At 34.2% G+C, this 17,285-nt stretch overlaps 1 protein-coding gene across 4 annotated transcripts in view; it reads left to right on the top strand.

The window, feature by feature from the left end:
- Positions 1-17,285, top strand: part of LOC139989722 (rap guanine nucleotide exchange factor 2) — a 251,725-nt gene that overhangs the window by 108,248 nt on the left and 126,192 nt on the right. The gene's annotated exons all lie outside the window — the stretch shown is intronic.

Raw genomic sequence — 17,285 nt, forward strand, 5'->3', positions numbered from 1 at the left:
TCCCGGTGTTATTTTGCTTCTCTGCTATTGACACGTTCGTGAAATCAGAATAAATCAGATTATATATCAAATAGTCCCCTAAATCAACCTCGACGATCGTTTCGATTCAAATTTCTCCGGTTGTTCCATTTTTTCACGAAACTAACACTCACGGACTTATGGAAAGCGTGTTATGCAAAACATTAAAAAATTTCAGAAACGCCGTTACGAGACACGACTGTCGCGATTATATCGTTAAATTTTGATACAAATCTGATAATAATATATAGAGATTAAATGATGTACAATACTGGACTGTATCTGACAGAAATTTCTAAAGTATTTAAATAATCAACAGTCCATCATATTAATAAACCTCGATATTCAGTGGGATTATTGTTAACATTAACATGTTTAAAGTACTTGTTCATACCGTGTGTCAATTTTTTATCAAACACAGTTTGCAATAAACATCTTGCAACTCGTACACAAATTTCCAAATTATTTTCAAATATTACCAACGTAATCGTGATAGTCGAGAATCATTATATCGTTAATAAAATTTCAATGTTTTATATAACGCGTAAAAGTTTCTCTATGATAAATATTTAAATACCTTCATAGACCACGAAAGTTCTTCAGATTTGCTCCTGTGATCTATCGAATAAATCCGTTGGCATTTTCTTTTTCATCTAGTTCTGCGTCGCGGTTATTTCGTGGCTCTGCTATCGACAGGTTCGTTATATCGAAAGTGGGAAGCAAATTACGCGGAAAGTTCCCAGGCAACGTGTATATCGTGGCTCGAGCTATAATGCATTTATAATTGAATAAAATTTTCTTCCGTTCACCGATCGTTCTGTATTTTCCGATTTATGCTGCCGACATTCCAACGAAACGCCAATGTTTCGCTTAAACACGATAAATATCCTCCGGTTTAATTATTTGATGTGCTGTCTGCGTAATTCGATGCTGCTTTATTTCGATATCTTACGCTCAGTTATTTAATGTTTGATTATTTTTTAACGCTTTTGTTCAATTCTCTGTTTCAGGTAAGTGAAGTATATGGACTGTTGAATTTGTTGGAATATTTGGATGTATACGAATATTTTCAAGTTGGTATTCAGAAAGCGGTGAGTACACTTTTTCGACAAGGACTGATAATTTGATATTTTTTTAGAGTAATTTAAATTTCGCGGCAAAACTAATCAAACATGTCCGTTTTTGAAAAGTAATGATTTAGAAGGTATTAAATTAGATGAAAATAACGACAAAAAGAAATACAGTAATTACAAATTAATTAATTAAGCCTTGCGATAACTTAAATAAAAAGTAGAAATATGTAGATTATAAGAAGTTGAAGGGACGTTCCAAAAAAATCTTTTATTTTTATTTTATCCAAGATCTTACAAAATCAAACAGTTTCTATTTACGTTGAAATTATTAATTTCACGAGCCACCTTCTCTAACATCTCTACACGAGCATATTGCATATTATCCTCCCTTAATCTCCTATTTTCGATTCCAAACATCGAGACACGATAACTCGTCCCTCGAACAATTTGCATACCCCTTTCACGCTATCCATTAGTATTATTCGTCTCGTATTCTATTACCTTCCTTGTCTCTCCGTCACTTTTGCACGCTGACTGCTTCTATGATCGTCTACTGGAATTTCCATTTCGTAGAAACAGCCGAAAGAAAGTTCACGATTATCAAGCCACTTTTAAAAATAAAAGCAATACAGGGGTAGTAGTATAGTAACAGTGAAATTCGTATTTATCTTCTATGTAAAACTAGACAACTTTTACCTGGGAAAATATTTCACGTGCATCTGCCAGATTATCCATCCAGTTTTATTTTATGAAAAAAACGACGTTTTATTGCGTTTTATTTGTAATTACTTTACTGTACGCAATCAAGAAATTATGAATTATTTTATCCTACCATAATATCATAGAATTTCCTTATGAATATATTATGCGCGTTATACGAAGCTCTTTGAGATTTAGTAAAATAATAGTCAAATTTGAAAGCAACCCGAAAGTGAATATAGAAGACATTTATCGCAAAGATACGCTGAATGAGAGGATTAGTGCACAGCACGAATAATAGTCTGAAACATACATTTGGTGCTAAAGATAGCCTCACATTGGTGGCTTTTTATTATTGCCTTTTTATTATTAATAATTAATTGTTCAAGTACTTTGATAATCTTTGCCAATCGTGTGCTTGCAATAAATATCTTGCAACAGTGTCAATGAAATTTCAACACGTTTTCGTACGATGTACGTAAAAAGTTCTTAGGAGTGTTCGAACACTTTTCTGAGCCACTGTGTGTAACTAACACAATGTAATAAATACAATACGCGCAAATACTCTTTGTATATAGTACAAATTCTCCATGATGTGTCATCGTTCGTCTGGATTTTACATGACTCTCTGTGTGGTACGATTCGTCATGCGCCGCTCGGCTAGACGATCGCAGCCGTACACGATCGACTTTCGCAAAAACGATCGTTGGCAGTATGTTTCTCGATCGTGGACGTGTGTCTGCGTATCGAGGACAAAAAAACGTGACTTTCGTAACGGTACTGTCGCTGGTAACACGGCACGACTGCCGCGTGTCCTGGTCCTGGCTAAGGTCTAGTCTAGACAGCAGCCAGGTCGATATCTGGCACCTCAGCCATTCAGCTGGTCCGCGACACATGGTCGTGAAACGGCCACGAACACGATCGGCCACACGAACAAGGCAAGGTGAATTTCCAACGATCTGTACGACGCTTACACAGGCGCAAAACGCTTGTGTAAGTGTACGTGTATCGTACGCGACAGGAACGCAGACTCTGACCCGTTATTGTGATCGATGGGTTTGCTTCGAAGAAGGGAAAAGTCGCGGGAAACTGGGTGTTAAGCCGTGACGACGCGACGCGACGCGAATGCAATGGGTCGTCAAGATGGGGCGATTTTTTTAGATCTTAATGGGGTTCGATGAGAGTTCCATATGGGTTTGCATTGGTATTAAAAGCGAATTTTCTGACAAGTATTTTTGGAATTTCGATTGTCTAAATTTCAGACGAGGTTTTAAATTGTTACTATTTGTTTAGTATGATATATATGAATATATATGGTAGAGCGATTGTTGGAATAAGATTTTTGCTAAACATGTTTTCTGGAATTTCATTTCTCCTTGAAGAAGATACGCGTTAGATTTTTATGGCTCATTTGGAAATTAACGATATAACGAAATGCCATGAAAAATAAAAAAAAAAAAAAAATATTAATGTTTCAAAAGTCACTGAAGATGTCACGAATAAATCAGTCAGAGTATTTCAGATAAATACCGTTATGCAAGAGTATATTGACAGATAAGATCTTCTACCCATTTTTCAACACGTTAATTACCTAGTTCTTTTGGATAAATACATACGCAACGATAAACGTCTATTTCTTATACGGCATTTTTTACACAGCTTTTATACAGTATGCTCTCACACTCAAAATTAGCATTTTTTCCCAAGGTTTGTTCAGACCATCTCGTACGCTTTTGCACGATATTCAAACAATATAATGTTCCTTATATAATGCTCAAAGAATTACATATAGGTATCCACATAGCATCTTCCATGCAACAAAATTTAGTTTCCTCCAACAGCTTATTCCAGTCAAACCATGTCGAAGCTCTTTCACCGTTTAATATTCAAACGCAAACGCAAGTTAGAATTTTTCTTCGCGCGATTCTCTCACGGTTGGCGTTGTTGCGTGTCGTAGAAGAGATCGTGTTCGGCTCGCGATAAGAGGATGCATTCGGAGCACGGTTAAGAAACCTCGATAATTTATACACTGGTCTAGTTACAATGCACCGGTGCACTTGGTCAGGTTGCACACGTTCACTCGGCGGTTTTCTTTCTAGCTGCGGCTCTCGATGTCATAATCAACGAGACAATCCGCCTTTCATAATCTCGCGCGTCATCTGCCAACGCGCAGACACACGTCATTAGCTTAACGAACTGAGAAACGTTTTGCTAATGCGATTACTTGTTTTCCCTTGAAACGGGCCGGGCACCAATTAAATCGTTCGCTTTGAGCTTTGGACGCTCGACGGGAATTTGTTCCGCGCTCCGAACGTTTGGTAAGCTTTCGACCGTGGTTGTGTTAAAATTGTTGTTTATGGTTGTCTGAGAGGCGATTCGATTTTCTACTAAAGGAACCCACGCGTGGGATTTATTTTTTGGAAATAAAATATTTCGCGGATAGTCGAAGCGTATGTTTAGTAGAGTATTGGATTATTTCGAAAGTAATTCGTCTACGGATGAAGACTGGTACAAGATAATTTTACCTGGCAAATATTAAATCAGGTATTTATTATTTAAAATTACAAAATTATACTTTAAACTCGTTCATTTTTTAGGAATAATTTTATCGTGAATAGGTGAAAGGTAATAGAGAAAACGATTCTATTTATTTTCAAAAAATAATTTATCTTTATGGATGGAAATTTATTTAACCGTAAGTCTATTTGTATATGTATGTTGTATGATATGTAATTGAATATGCTCACGATCATTGTATAGGATCGTATTGAAACAATTTTATCATTGATCTGATTAATTAATAATTGGAAAACATTAGTCGCCAAATTTTCTAAAAACGTTCCAAATATACGTTCTTTATTCGTCGTGCTTGAAATAATTATTTTCCACGAGTTTTATCGGAATCCGGCAATACTTGTTCACCGAATAAGATTCCAATTTAAGGTAGTGTCGCCGAGGCCAGTCCGGAATCCAATTAATCGCGTAACACCTTAATTCCCTGTTACGTCGATTTGCAGAAAGTCGATGCAAGGTCGATTGGTAATTACCACTTTGACGTCCCGTCCAACAAAGCCTAAGACAATTAACGTTCACGATTTAAAAGAGACTGATTGACAGGGACGCGCATTCAGCACGCTATACATATATAGGAGAAAATGTGGAACGTTCACGTTTCGCTAAGCGGTCGACTCGATACTTTGAAAATATAACAGACTTGTTTTCCTTCAACACCGTTTGATGCCGATTTTTAATTAATTTAGTTAATTGGACAAAGTTGACCAATCGAATTTGTGTCAATACGTGGAAGCCAAATTTAACACACGCTTAATTAATCCCTTTTCTTAATCTTTATTTTCAAATTTGATAAAATAAAATATTGAAATTTTACTTTAATGAGTATTTATTAAATAAGCGTTGCATGAAGGATATACTAAAAATTGTTGAGGAAGATCGTGTAGGATCTGATCTTCGAAGTGAAATCGATTAAATTTTAATTTAAATTACATATGAAAGTTTCAGAATTCTAATGGCAGAACTCTTTAAAATTTATTTTAACAGTCTTCTATTTTCTTATGAAATAACCTCTTATTAAATATAGAGGTATTTGATCGATAATTTATTTATTACAGAAATATTTAAACAATTTTTTTTACCTATAATTTCACATTGTGTAAATATCACGTAATGTACTTCGTTGCTTTATTTCGACAATTATCTTCGGTATATCTCGAAAAAACATTCGTCGACTTCTTCTGAAACTTTTACGAATTATATCGTCGTTTTATTATGTTCATACTATACAAGAAAACGGGTACTGTTCCACCATTTTTCAATAACGCTAACTCAACGATCGATCATCGAAGATAAACGTAATCAAATATGAAACGAAGCTTCCACACGATTCGTTACCCTCTGTCACTTTCGATAAGATAAACGCACAATCGTTGAATGTAATTTTTCCTCGATTAAACTCAATATACTTGAATAATATCTAAATTTGGGTTAAAACAAATTATTAGTTTGTCCGAAAAGTTTTCTTCCTTTTATAAAGAAATAATAGACGCACAATGTTTTTTGTTTCATATTAGTTTATTGAATTATGCACGAACATAATGATAGAAATAGAACGAAATGGATCATACCTAATTCGATAAAATAATATAAAACAGAAATTTTCGTTCATCTATTATCACCTTACGAAACGAAAGAAACTTTTCGGACAACCTAATAAAATAATGTAATTCTCTGTTCTTAAATAAAATAGTCAATTTTATATAAACGGGGCACTGTCAATTAACAATGAAAAAAGATACGCGAAAGGTAAGATAGCGTACGAATATCAAATTTTCGAACGTGTAGGAATACAATATCCCCGTAGCCTATGCGTTTGCCCATATGTATTACGTGCTTATGTAGCACACACATGATATGAGTATACAGCGTGCAACAAAGATGGTGTTCTACGAGACAGATATAAATTGCGGACAATTTTCTCTGTGACTGTACCATCCAACTGCGCCTCGAAACGAGAAGATTCGAAAGTCACTGGAAAGGTGAAGATCTATATAATAACAAAAGAATATGCAATTGGGTTAATGATAGTAGTAACGTTCTTGTCTGATAGGGAAGATAAAATATTGACTACTATGAACGATAAGAATACATATATTTTTTTATTATTTCTTTGGTACGTCGTCTTTATGTACGTCGATAGAAAATTAAAAAACCCCAAGTTATGTTGTAATTACGAGGCTGAACAGGTAATTGTAGATTAACAAAACTTTGTGTTTTAAAATTGCACTAAAATATGCAAAATGCGATTGTGTACTTTCTGCATAACGTCTCACTATTCGATTGATGCGAAGAAGACCTTTCTTATTTAAAGAGACTTTTTGGATAAACAGATCTTTCAAATCGATGTTAAAAAGTTACGTTTTGGTACACGGAAGAACTTGATGATTTTACGATTGAATCGTAATATGAATGATACTTTGTTTAAATACGTAGAATGTTTTAGGTAGACAGATGTATTTAATCGCTTTATTTATATTAATTCTTTTTCGCCGTATCTTTTTATTATCCCTGTTGTGAAATTACTCGTTAACAAACGTTGTCCAATAAAACAATAAATTATCATAATACTCTATCTTCGCCAAATTAAGAAGTTAATCTATATTTATTTTTCATTCTTTGTTAATATGTATTTAAACTAAATATTACTCGTAATCTTGGAACATTGTGTACATTCCCGAACAGAAAACTGAAACGATATAAAATACTAGAATAAATAAGGTAGAGAAAATACATAAAGTAGAGAAAAGAAAAGAGAGAAAAATACAGAGATGGAGAGCATGAAAAGAAGAGGAAATATGACGGTGCGTTGGATTTATTCAGGAAAACGGTTGATCGTGAAAACGAAAGAAAACCATTGTTAGGAGAAGATACGGTCGAGAAGTTTTTAACACCTTTCCAAAATAGCGTTTCGTAGACCCAAGTTACCGAGAAGTAATACCATTTACGATTAAGTAAACGCAGCGATCGGTTCTGCAATTTATGGTGGTGCTACTCGCGATCTCAATTTCTCCAAGAAGCCCTTTGATCGCGGGTAATTCGATCGTCTAGGAAAAATATTTCCTTGTAATTTAAGTGGTGCCGTTGCCGGTGCTCGTTGCTCTCTCGTATAAATCAATCGGCACTCTCTCAATTTTTATTAATTGATTGCTTCCTTTTACCGTGAATCCATCCGAGGTAATGAAATTGATGTTACGGAATTACTAAGAAAAGAAAAAATTATGCTGTTGCTGATTGATCGAGTTCGCGAATTTATTTGATAATATCTTGGTGAGTTTTTGCTCAGATATCCTGTCAGGTCCTTTTAAAAAAGTTTTTAGATTTGTCATGTTTTTTCTTTTATTTTTATTTTGAGTAGGAGACACAGGATAAAGTAAAGCATGCAGATTCATAAATATCTTGTCAAAGCATCGTAAGAGAAATGCGAAGAGACGCAGGAAACAATGGATCAATTTTTTATTTGATACAGCGAGGATAATTCCATTTCGAAGTACAAAATTGTCGGTGGTTAATGAAAAATTGGTTTCTATCGTGTTACGTACTTCTTATCGTTTTTCTTTTATTTCGGTGAATGTATTTGGCATTTTTTATCGCACAAATGACATGAATTAATTCCTGTTGAGTTAAAAGGGTTCGAGAATTGAAAAGATTTGGAGAGAAAAGTCGAATAAAAAAATCTTCAATAGTATCTTTTCTGTAGAAAAAATTCTTCCATAAATCAGTCTATACTTCCGTCATAAAATTTTAATAAAACATTTACAACCTGTATGTTTATATAACACGAAGCTTTTACTTTCGTGTGCAATCTATTCTGACACAATTTGATAATAAAGATGTAGGAAAATTTGTATAATAAAAGTAAAATATATATAATTATGTAAAGAAGTGCTCTGCTCGTAACCCGTAGACATAAATTGAAAGCGATCGTAAAATTCACTTTGTTATGTTTCATGATAGGCTACGGCTAAGCACAAGTAGCAAGAAAGTTTCACTGGAGCAAATTGCATTAATTTCATTCGCCGCTGCAATTGCAATTGCTTTCTAGGTTTCGTTATTTTGCATTCTCGGCCACGGCTTGTAATAATTTTACTTGGAACTACACCTAGAATATACTGTTGCTTTTATAACGAGAAACAGGAAAATTGGAAGAATGAATCATGCAATAGGAAATACGCGAACAGAAACGCAAGATAGAATCGAGCGAACGGACGAACAGAAGTAACGTGAAATTGGTTAGAAATTACGACGAATTTTGTCGTAGAAGTTCTTGCTTTTTTACACGCACAATAGTTACATTTTTTCTTCTTCAAACTTCTTCGCCATTGTCGTTCAAATTTTAATACGACTCATAAAATTTGGTGTCAGTTTTTTCATTCTAATATTGTATACTCGATATTTCGTTTCGTATTTTATTCTCCTCAGTTCTTTGTATTAGGTATTTTACGAAGTGTCGTAAAAGCTGTTTTATTATTTGCGAACGAGACGAACAATCTTACGCGTGAATATATACAAGCTTTAATTTTTAATAGAAGATTTCGCAAATTTGACTGATTTTTATTTTTGTTTCTATTAGATTGACTTTTTTACTGTTTTATCAATTTGATATCACCGAGAAAAAGTCGAGAATATTAGGAATATTTAAAATCATAGAATTACGAATCTACATAAATATCATGTTCAATGTATTGGATTTTATATCTTATAGATAACTTCGTAGAGTCAAAAATTATAAATATTATAAATATCCAACTGAACAAACAGACTTGCTCGTAATCTTATCGTTCATAAAAATTCTTCAACTTTCATATCTCTACCAAAGCCTAGTACTTAATTCAAACTGTGTATACACAACGCACCATAATTCTGTGCGTCGAATAAACTCTGCACAGTAAACTGTGTACACGGTGGAGGATTGCTTCATAGGCCGAAGAACAGCTCGTCTGAGTGACACTGTAGGTACCTGCATGATTTCAGGTCGTCTTATCGAATCGTCTAGCCCCGTATCTTCTTTCCTCACTTGTCCAAGTCGTCTCGCCTGCCCGTATAACCAGATACACTGTATAAATTACGGGACTGTCAGCATGGCGTGAAAAGAGTTTCCATAACGCCTTTGATTCTCCTACATCTATTAACGAGCTAATCGCTCGTTCCTTCTTTAACGACGTGGAGGCTAAGTGGAAAATCGTGAGATCCTTCAAAGAAGATATTTCGTCTCGTCGAACGTTTAATCAGATGTCCTTAGAGCCGTGCAATTTCTTAAGGCGTTTCTTCGGCTTTAATTGACCGTGTGAGTAGATGCGTCCGCACGTTCCATGCGAGTAACCACGAAAAAAAATCATTCGCGAATATCAAAGGTGAAAAGTGTGAAAATTTTATTTTTATAGATGATGGATAGAGGGAGGAAGTTTTATAGGTGTTGGGCGCGATAGATGTTTTATGAATATTACCCAGGCAACGATAGGAGAATGAAAAAATATTTTTATGAATACAGAATTTCCGTTTTACAGAAATGATATTGAAAGCGCGGAGGATGTGGAAACGGAAATATCGATGTGGCTTTTATTGAATTAGTTTTTAATGACGCGTCAAGGATAGAATTATTAGTAAGAATTATTAGCTTGTATTAAATGCAGGAAGCTGGGATAAATTGATACAGGGACGAATTGATAGATTTTTTCATCGTTACGTATGTGTAGATCAAACACGACAAGTATAAAGAAATACTTGTTTAAATCTTCGGCTTTAAAGTAGAACGTGAAAGAAATCGAATTTCTATCATTGTATCAAAGAAATCGAAATGAAAGAAATATGAAAGATAGATTTATATGTATAATATGAAGAAAAATATACTTTTTGTTTATATGTTTTACAAAACAGAATCATTTAAATTCACAAAAATATACTGTTGGAAATCTACACAATTTTTATGACAAATCACACGTTGGACATTTTGGTTGCTTCTCTTTTATCGTAGAAAAAATATTTTAGTATTATATCGCAATGAATTATTTTCTCTCTTTGGCTTAATCAAATTGATGTAATCGTCTTTGGTGTTGTTTAGGGATGGCAGAGACCTAGTTTGAAAACTTTTTGATGTAAGGAAGCTTTCGCTTTTAATAATGTCCCAAACGTTCAAGCGTGACTTTTTTTTCACGAGATTCAGAATAAGCGACGTTTTTTTCTTTCTTTCTTTTTCCTGTTCAGCTATAAGAGCAGAAGGATTGCGGAGGATGTTTTGCCAAAGTAAAGATGGATCTGCTAATGGAACTTTTGTTATCAGTAGATTCAAGAGAACCGGCTTTCTTCAGCAAAAAGAGCGAACGCCTGAAGGAAAAAAGAATTCCTTTTAAGCTTCTTCCAGAGGTGGAACCAGATTTCGCGATTCCTGCATTCATTTCGATGAAAAAGATCGCGTGCTAGCTTTCGTCTCCTTCTTTTTTTCGTTTAATTACCATTCAGATTTATAAATGGCGCATTAAAGTGTTAAGATATATTAAAGGGTTCAATTATGATGGAATGATTAATCAAAATGCTAAATGCTATCTATGATAAAAATGGCACTTTTATGTAGCATAATCATATCGTAAATATGATAAGGAGATTTTACTTTATCTACGTTAATAATCTGCTTCAAGTAGAGCAAATAAGTCGATGAATTCAAGTTTTGGAAAAATGTAATCCAACAGAAAATAAGTGTTCAAGAAAACATGTAGATAATCGTGAGAATGAAAGAATTATGCACGCGGAAGTACATATGTTCCTTGGAAAATATTTATGTATATTTATTTATATATAGTTGAAGCAAACCTCCATTATGATTTAAAATACTTAACAACAATAATAAAACAATATTGCAGATTTATATAAAGTTATGATATAAATCAATGATAGAGAACCAAAGAAGTTATTTAAAAAAGCCACGCGATTTTACGACTCCTTCCGGTTTTTAAACTAATTTACTTCCAACACCTTTCCTGAAACACATCCAAAGTACGATGGGAGTAAACTATTAGAATATATGTACAGAGGTACGAAAAATGACTCAATTAGTACTAACAGGAAGCAGTGAAGCATAACATACTAAACTTGAACAGCAATAATTTCTCGAACTCAAAGGAGATTTAGGATTGCTATTTCCTCGGAACGAAAACTTTTAATATCGTGCGTACATTACGTGGGATAGTTTATTCGTTTTAATTTACATTTGATAATCCATTTAATGGTAATAACGTCGGAGATCCTCGTATCGACTCGATCGTTTCTACGGTGATTACGGTCGCTCTAATACTCTTGAGCAACGATAGCCAAGCAATTCGACTTCGCTCGTTTACTCGATGCGGAAGACCAAGGAAGCGGAACCGGAAGCGACTATCGTTCGGATAAAAAGGCGAAGCACGCTAATTAAGCCTTCATTAATGAGGGAACCGCTGGCTGGAGCACATAGCAGGGGACGTTTTCTAAGGAATAGGTTGTCGAAGGTACAGAAAAGGCTCATCGTGTGCTGTTTTGTACAACAAGCTTTTAGTAGTTACCGTACACGTTAATTTACGTTTTAGATACTATGTCGCAGAATTATTTCATCGTAAAGATGACTACTTTGTGAGCAAATGCAATGGCAGCAAATGAAATGGTTTTACTTTATTTTTTAAACGGAGAGTAATGATTTTTCTATTAATTAAATGATATCTCCGTGTATACGGTGATATATGAAAATCAAAATAAATCAGATGTATCCTTTTTGCGTTTATTCGCAAAATTGGAAAGCGGTATTTTAATAAATGTGAGACATAATATATATAATAACGAATAATGAAAATTACAATAATTAATAATTTTTGCGAGGAAAAATAAATCCATCTGTTCGAGGAAACAATAACAGTCATTTTGTTAGATAATATTCCCAAAAGCATCTGAAATCTTAGCTGAACGTGGTTCAACGCCTTGCGTCCCCATTCTGTCCATTGTAATTTTTATTCATTTCACGATCTAATTAAGGCAAGGATTTTATCCGCGTGAGAATGCGAGAAAGTATGATAAAACCAGTCGCGAAATTCAAGTTAAAGGTCTTCAGGAACAAAGAACGAATCATACGGCTAATAGAAGATTAATTTACAATTTAACAGGCGAGATTGTTCTCAAGTCACGTGATAGTTATCTCATAATAATAAGATTATCGTTTATGAATCTGTTATGATCTTAAATGGATTTGCAATTATCTTCGATGTTTTTTCTATAGAGTGTTTAAAAAATGGCTAATATTTATATAGCGTGATCCTAGGAATCAAGATAACGAAGACAGTTCCTATATAGAAATTTATTTGAAGTTTATTTTTCAAGTTATAAGCAATTTAATTTTACGTCGATAGTATAGTGACAATTGCGACGAATACTAAGATCGAAAGCAAATATAAATGAAAGATGAAACGTAATCTTGTTATAGATAGAAGTAAGATCTTTACTATAACACTGAATGTGTAAATTCTCTATTTGTGAAAGATTCTAGAATTTCTATTTTGATTAGTAATAAGTATAGGATTTCAAATGAGATAATAATTTCGAAAGGTTTTAATAATATTCTAATAATCTTACCTCGCTTTCTACGAAGTGTCCTAATATTTATGTATGTTTACATACAGAAAGTGTTGAAGAAATCGTATCTGTGGTATAAAATAAAATTGCTTATAACTTGAAAAGTACTCTACAAAACTCTACTTTACACGCGAATTCTCTTCGCTATTTTAATTTCTAGAATTACAAAGGCGTGATAAACATCTTCTAGATTTTTTAACACTATGTATGCAGTAAATATATACGAATTTAATAAATATTAATAGTTTCCGCGATAGCAGACAGAGATACGCTAAACTTCTAATAGATTCGTTAAAAGTGTTCCTTTACGGAAAATCTAATTAATTTCTTTGTTCTCACGCGTCTTATCTGTCGACGACTCATTGAGAGTCATTCGAATCCTTTGGTTTTCTCAGACGAGAATGGAAAGAGTTGAAAAAAGGAACGTATGCATATTACCTAACGCGAATTTCACGAGAGAGGAACCGTGTACGAGTCATGCCTTGATTGCTCCGGCACGAACAAACTCGTAATCAGAAGCGTGATTGCGATAATATTTGCCCTGTGCGATATTCTAACACCGGCGCAATGTGCGGTCTTGTGCATATCTACGCTATCTATTTGGATAAAGCGCGTCGGGAAGATGCGTTTCATGCTACTTTTCCAAGCGATTCTCTTTAATCTAAATACCGCTTTTAGCAACGAAGTTCATAGATCTTCACACGCGATGAAAGTGTTACTGGAGAAATTGAAATGGCAAATGATGCTATCTAGATGACGGAAAAATATAAGTGAAATGTAAAATGAAGGTAGAAAATGAAGATAAAATGAAATTTTTAGTAAGAAAGGATATAAATTCCATGTGGATTACGGTAGCAAAAATTGCAAGCGCTGGAATAATTTATTTCAGTTCCTCGGACTATTACGAGATAAAGTCAAAATCAAAAGTGTCAACTTAAAAATATATATTTTCTGTTAGTACTAGAAGCCTTCTAGCAACCTGTATAACCTACCTACCAAAGCTTCAAACGTTAAAATATATTATGAAAGATGAATATTGAAATAAAGAAGAAAGATGAATATAAGTGTGATCAATTAATATTTAAATTACGTTCGAGTTTAAATAATGGTTTAATTAAATAATAAAGTAAAAATACAAACATGCATTGAAATAGTCCGTATTATCTCACGACTACAATAATCATGGAGATTTCTGGGAAAAGGGTCAATTTTTGGTCAAATAGTTGAATTATAAAAGTCACTGTAACTTGAAACGCAGTCCGACATTGTAACAGGAGAAATAGCAGTTCAATCAATGACAATATTGGTATCAGAATTTGGGGAATATCGAATGGAAACTGCGGCAAAAGTAGCGCATTAAACGAGCACGAAATTGAAGCACGCGAGCTGAAAATAGAAAGGGAACGCGTACCCGCACGGGATATGAGGAGTATTATGTGGATTGACACGAATTACCAGAACTAGTTGAGGAGTAATGAATCTTCTATCCACGATAGAGGTCTACTAGTTTCAACAAGTATACATTTGCATTCTAAAATAGAGGCCGTATAGTCAGTCGTTTATCGATGCAAAACGTATCAAGATAAACCGGAGGATACGTTGTTTCTGACGAAATCCTTTGTGTTTCCTTCGATTCGTAATTTATCAAGTACTATACACACTTAGAACTATCAGTTAATAATACAGGAGATATATAAAGTTTCTGAATAAGATTCCTACTAGAAGCTTGGTAGTTCTATTTTTATTTAGGAGGAGAGGATTTAATTTGCGGTTGTATCTTTGCCTTATTCTCGTTGAAGAATTACCTTTGACTTTTATAAAACTACGCCTGCTTTTTAAATGTCTTCTTTGTTGACTTTTCAAACATATCCTCGGGCTCGTTGTGTTGTCTTTTTTACTCTCGTTCTAAGTTTGCCTTTACTCTAATGTTCTTTAATTAATTAATTAGTTGCCATTAAGTACTTCGTTTATTGTTCAATGATTCAATGATACATTTGTTTGTTGATTCAATCGGTTCGATAATTTATTTTTATGTTTGTTTTTAAGTAAATTTCATATAAGGAAATTATAATGGAATAACAACATCATTCTGTACAATGATAAAGAATATAAACTGTACTAAGTCTCATAATTATTGAGATTAATTAGTTAGTAGTCTCATACGGCTGATATTTAGAAATAATAATTAAGAATTACGTGTATGAAGTGCAATATTTATAATCATTCAGCCAGTTTCTTCACAGTCTTTTTCTAGAGTCTTTCTTTAGAGTCTGATCTTCCAAATGAAGTTTAATAATTTCCTAATACCTAATCAAATTTACTCTGGTTTTCTCTCGATATTCTAATAGTTATGAACGGAGCTGTATACAGTATAATCTTCCGAAGAGTTGAATTAAAAGTAAACAACGCTAAATTTTCTTTTATCTCTTCACGAGCGCAGATAAATTGCAATATAAATGTTTCGTTCGACAAGCTTCTCTGTTAGTTATTGCGATGTAAAGCAGGTAGGGATGCTGGCTGTTTAGACGAATACTAGTAATTTAAAACGAAAAGCACGGACAACCGCTCGATTCTATTCGCTCGCGTTTGTAAGTTACGGTGCATGCATAATTGCGATTTCATTTGCACCGAACAGGGCATTCTTAATGTCTTTTAATGAAATGTGGCCTGGAAGAATTTCATTTCGTTCGTATCTCGGCCTTGAGGCGACCGTAAGACTTGTGTCTGAAATAATTGAGCCGTTGGAAATAGGAACGGCGGACTCCATTCACTTCCCGCTAGTTTCTTCGTATTAAAGAATGCTTTTTTTCTCTCTTTTTTTAAAACGGGATGCGGAAGTAGAATGTGATCTTGCGAGGCAAAGAATTTGTATCGAATTGCAGAGGAATTAAGAAAATTTAATATACTTATCGTCGACGATTTACTTTAGCTATCTGTTGTTTAAAGGAATGATTATCTAGCTTTGTATGATTTTACGAATGAACATTTAGCTTTTTAATGTTTACTTGTCTAAGAGTTTTCGTTATTTTCTCCTAATTCTTTATATACAATTATAATTATAATTGTATTATGAAAGAACATAAAATAATTAAGAAAGAACTCAGAAATAGTTCAAAAATAAAATTTACTAACAAAACAGGAAAGAATTGAAGTTTATAGAATAGAAAAAGATAAACGAATTAAATGAAAATCAAATTTTCTGAGAACACTCCATCAGTTTCCGTGATAGCGCTCATAAATGTACGATAGCACGTTGTTCGACCCTGTTTCTTGTACAATTCCATCTCTAAGTTAAATAACAGGTTGCATGTAATCAGTACATACAAGACTATCACATCTCAATTATCTAGGATGGTACTTAAGATAGTGTTCATAAATATGAAAACTGAGATCAGACAATAGCTTGTACGGTCTAGGATGTATCTCCTTTGATAAATCGAAAGCAGAACAACCTTGAACGTAACTTTTGATGGCGGAAGACGCAGCACCCTTGCGGTTAATCACTTTTTTAATTGCTTCTTGGCGCGACTAAGATCGGCGACGGTGAATCGACGAGGACAGGAGCTGGTCGAAACACGTATATATCTCTCTGCATTTTTACTTTTTGTTCGCATGCTCACGAGGAAGGGATGAAACGGGAAAAGCAAACAGCGTCGTGGAAAGCTTTTACGTATCTCATTTTTCCCCTCCGCCGCTTTAATCGACGATGGACCCTTTTGCTGGAAGTTTTATTTGCAGTAGAAAATTTACTCGTTTCTGTACGACGACGATGGAGCGTGCGTCCGACCTTCTGCAGTGACAGCAGAATCTCACCCTTTCGCCCTTCTCTTCTCTCTCCTTCGCTTTTGCCTTGCCTTTTTGTTTCGTTTTATTTTTTCCACATTTTTTTACCCTTTTTCCCTGGGAGCAGTGCGTCGAACGACCGCCACGAGTCGAGCACTACTCAAACTTCACTTCTATGTACGTGAGTTATTAAATTTTACCGGAACAGGGGAGGCCAGGCGGCCTTGCCCTTCGAAATTAATATTTCATCCGTTTCCGAACGGATGTCCTTCGCGCAACGCGCCAACATCGCTGAACTATCTTGCCGTTAGTTTTCTCGAATGATTCATTTTAATGTATGCGTGGAAAACAGTTAGATATATGTAGAGGTTGACTGAGGATAGGGATGTTGATACTTTGGAGAAAAATTGAAAGGATCAAGTTTAAAGACGTTTTCTTATAATACCGAATTTTATAAAATTGTAGTAACTTGCAATTGATGAACTACGATGAAATCGATAAAAATATCGATTTGGGATCGGGATTAAATTATACGTATAAAAAAAGTTAAAT

The sequence above is a fragment of the Bombus fervidus genome, chromosome 8, assembly GCF_041682495.2.
Source record: "Bombus fervidus isolate BK054 chromosome 8, iyBomFerv1, whole genome shotgun sequence".
NCBI classification, from domain to species: domain Eukaryota; kingdom Metazoa; phylum Arthropoda; class Insecta; order Hymenoptera; family Apidae; genus Bombus; species Bombus fervidus.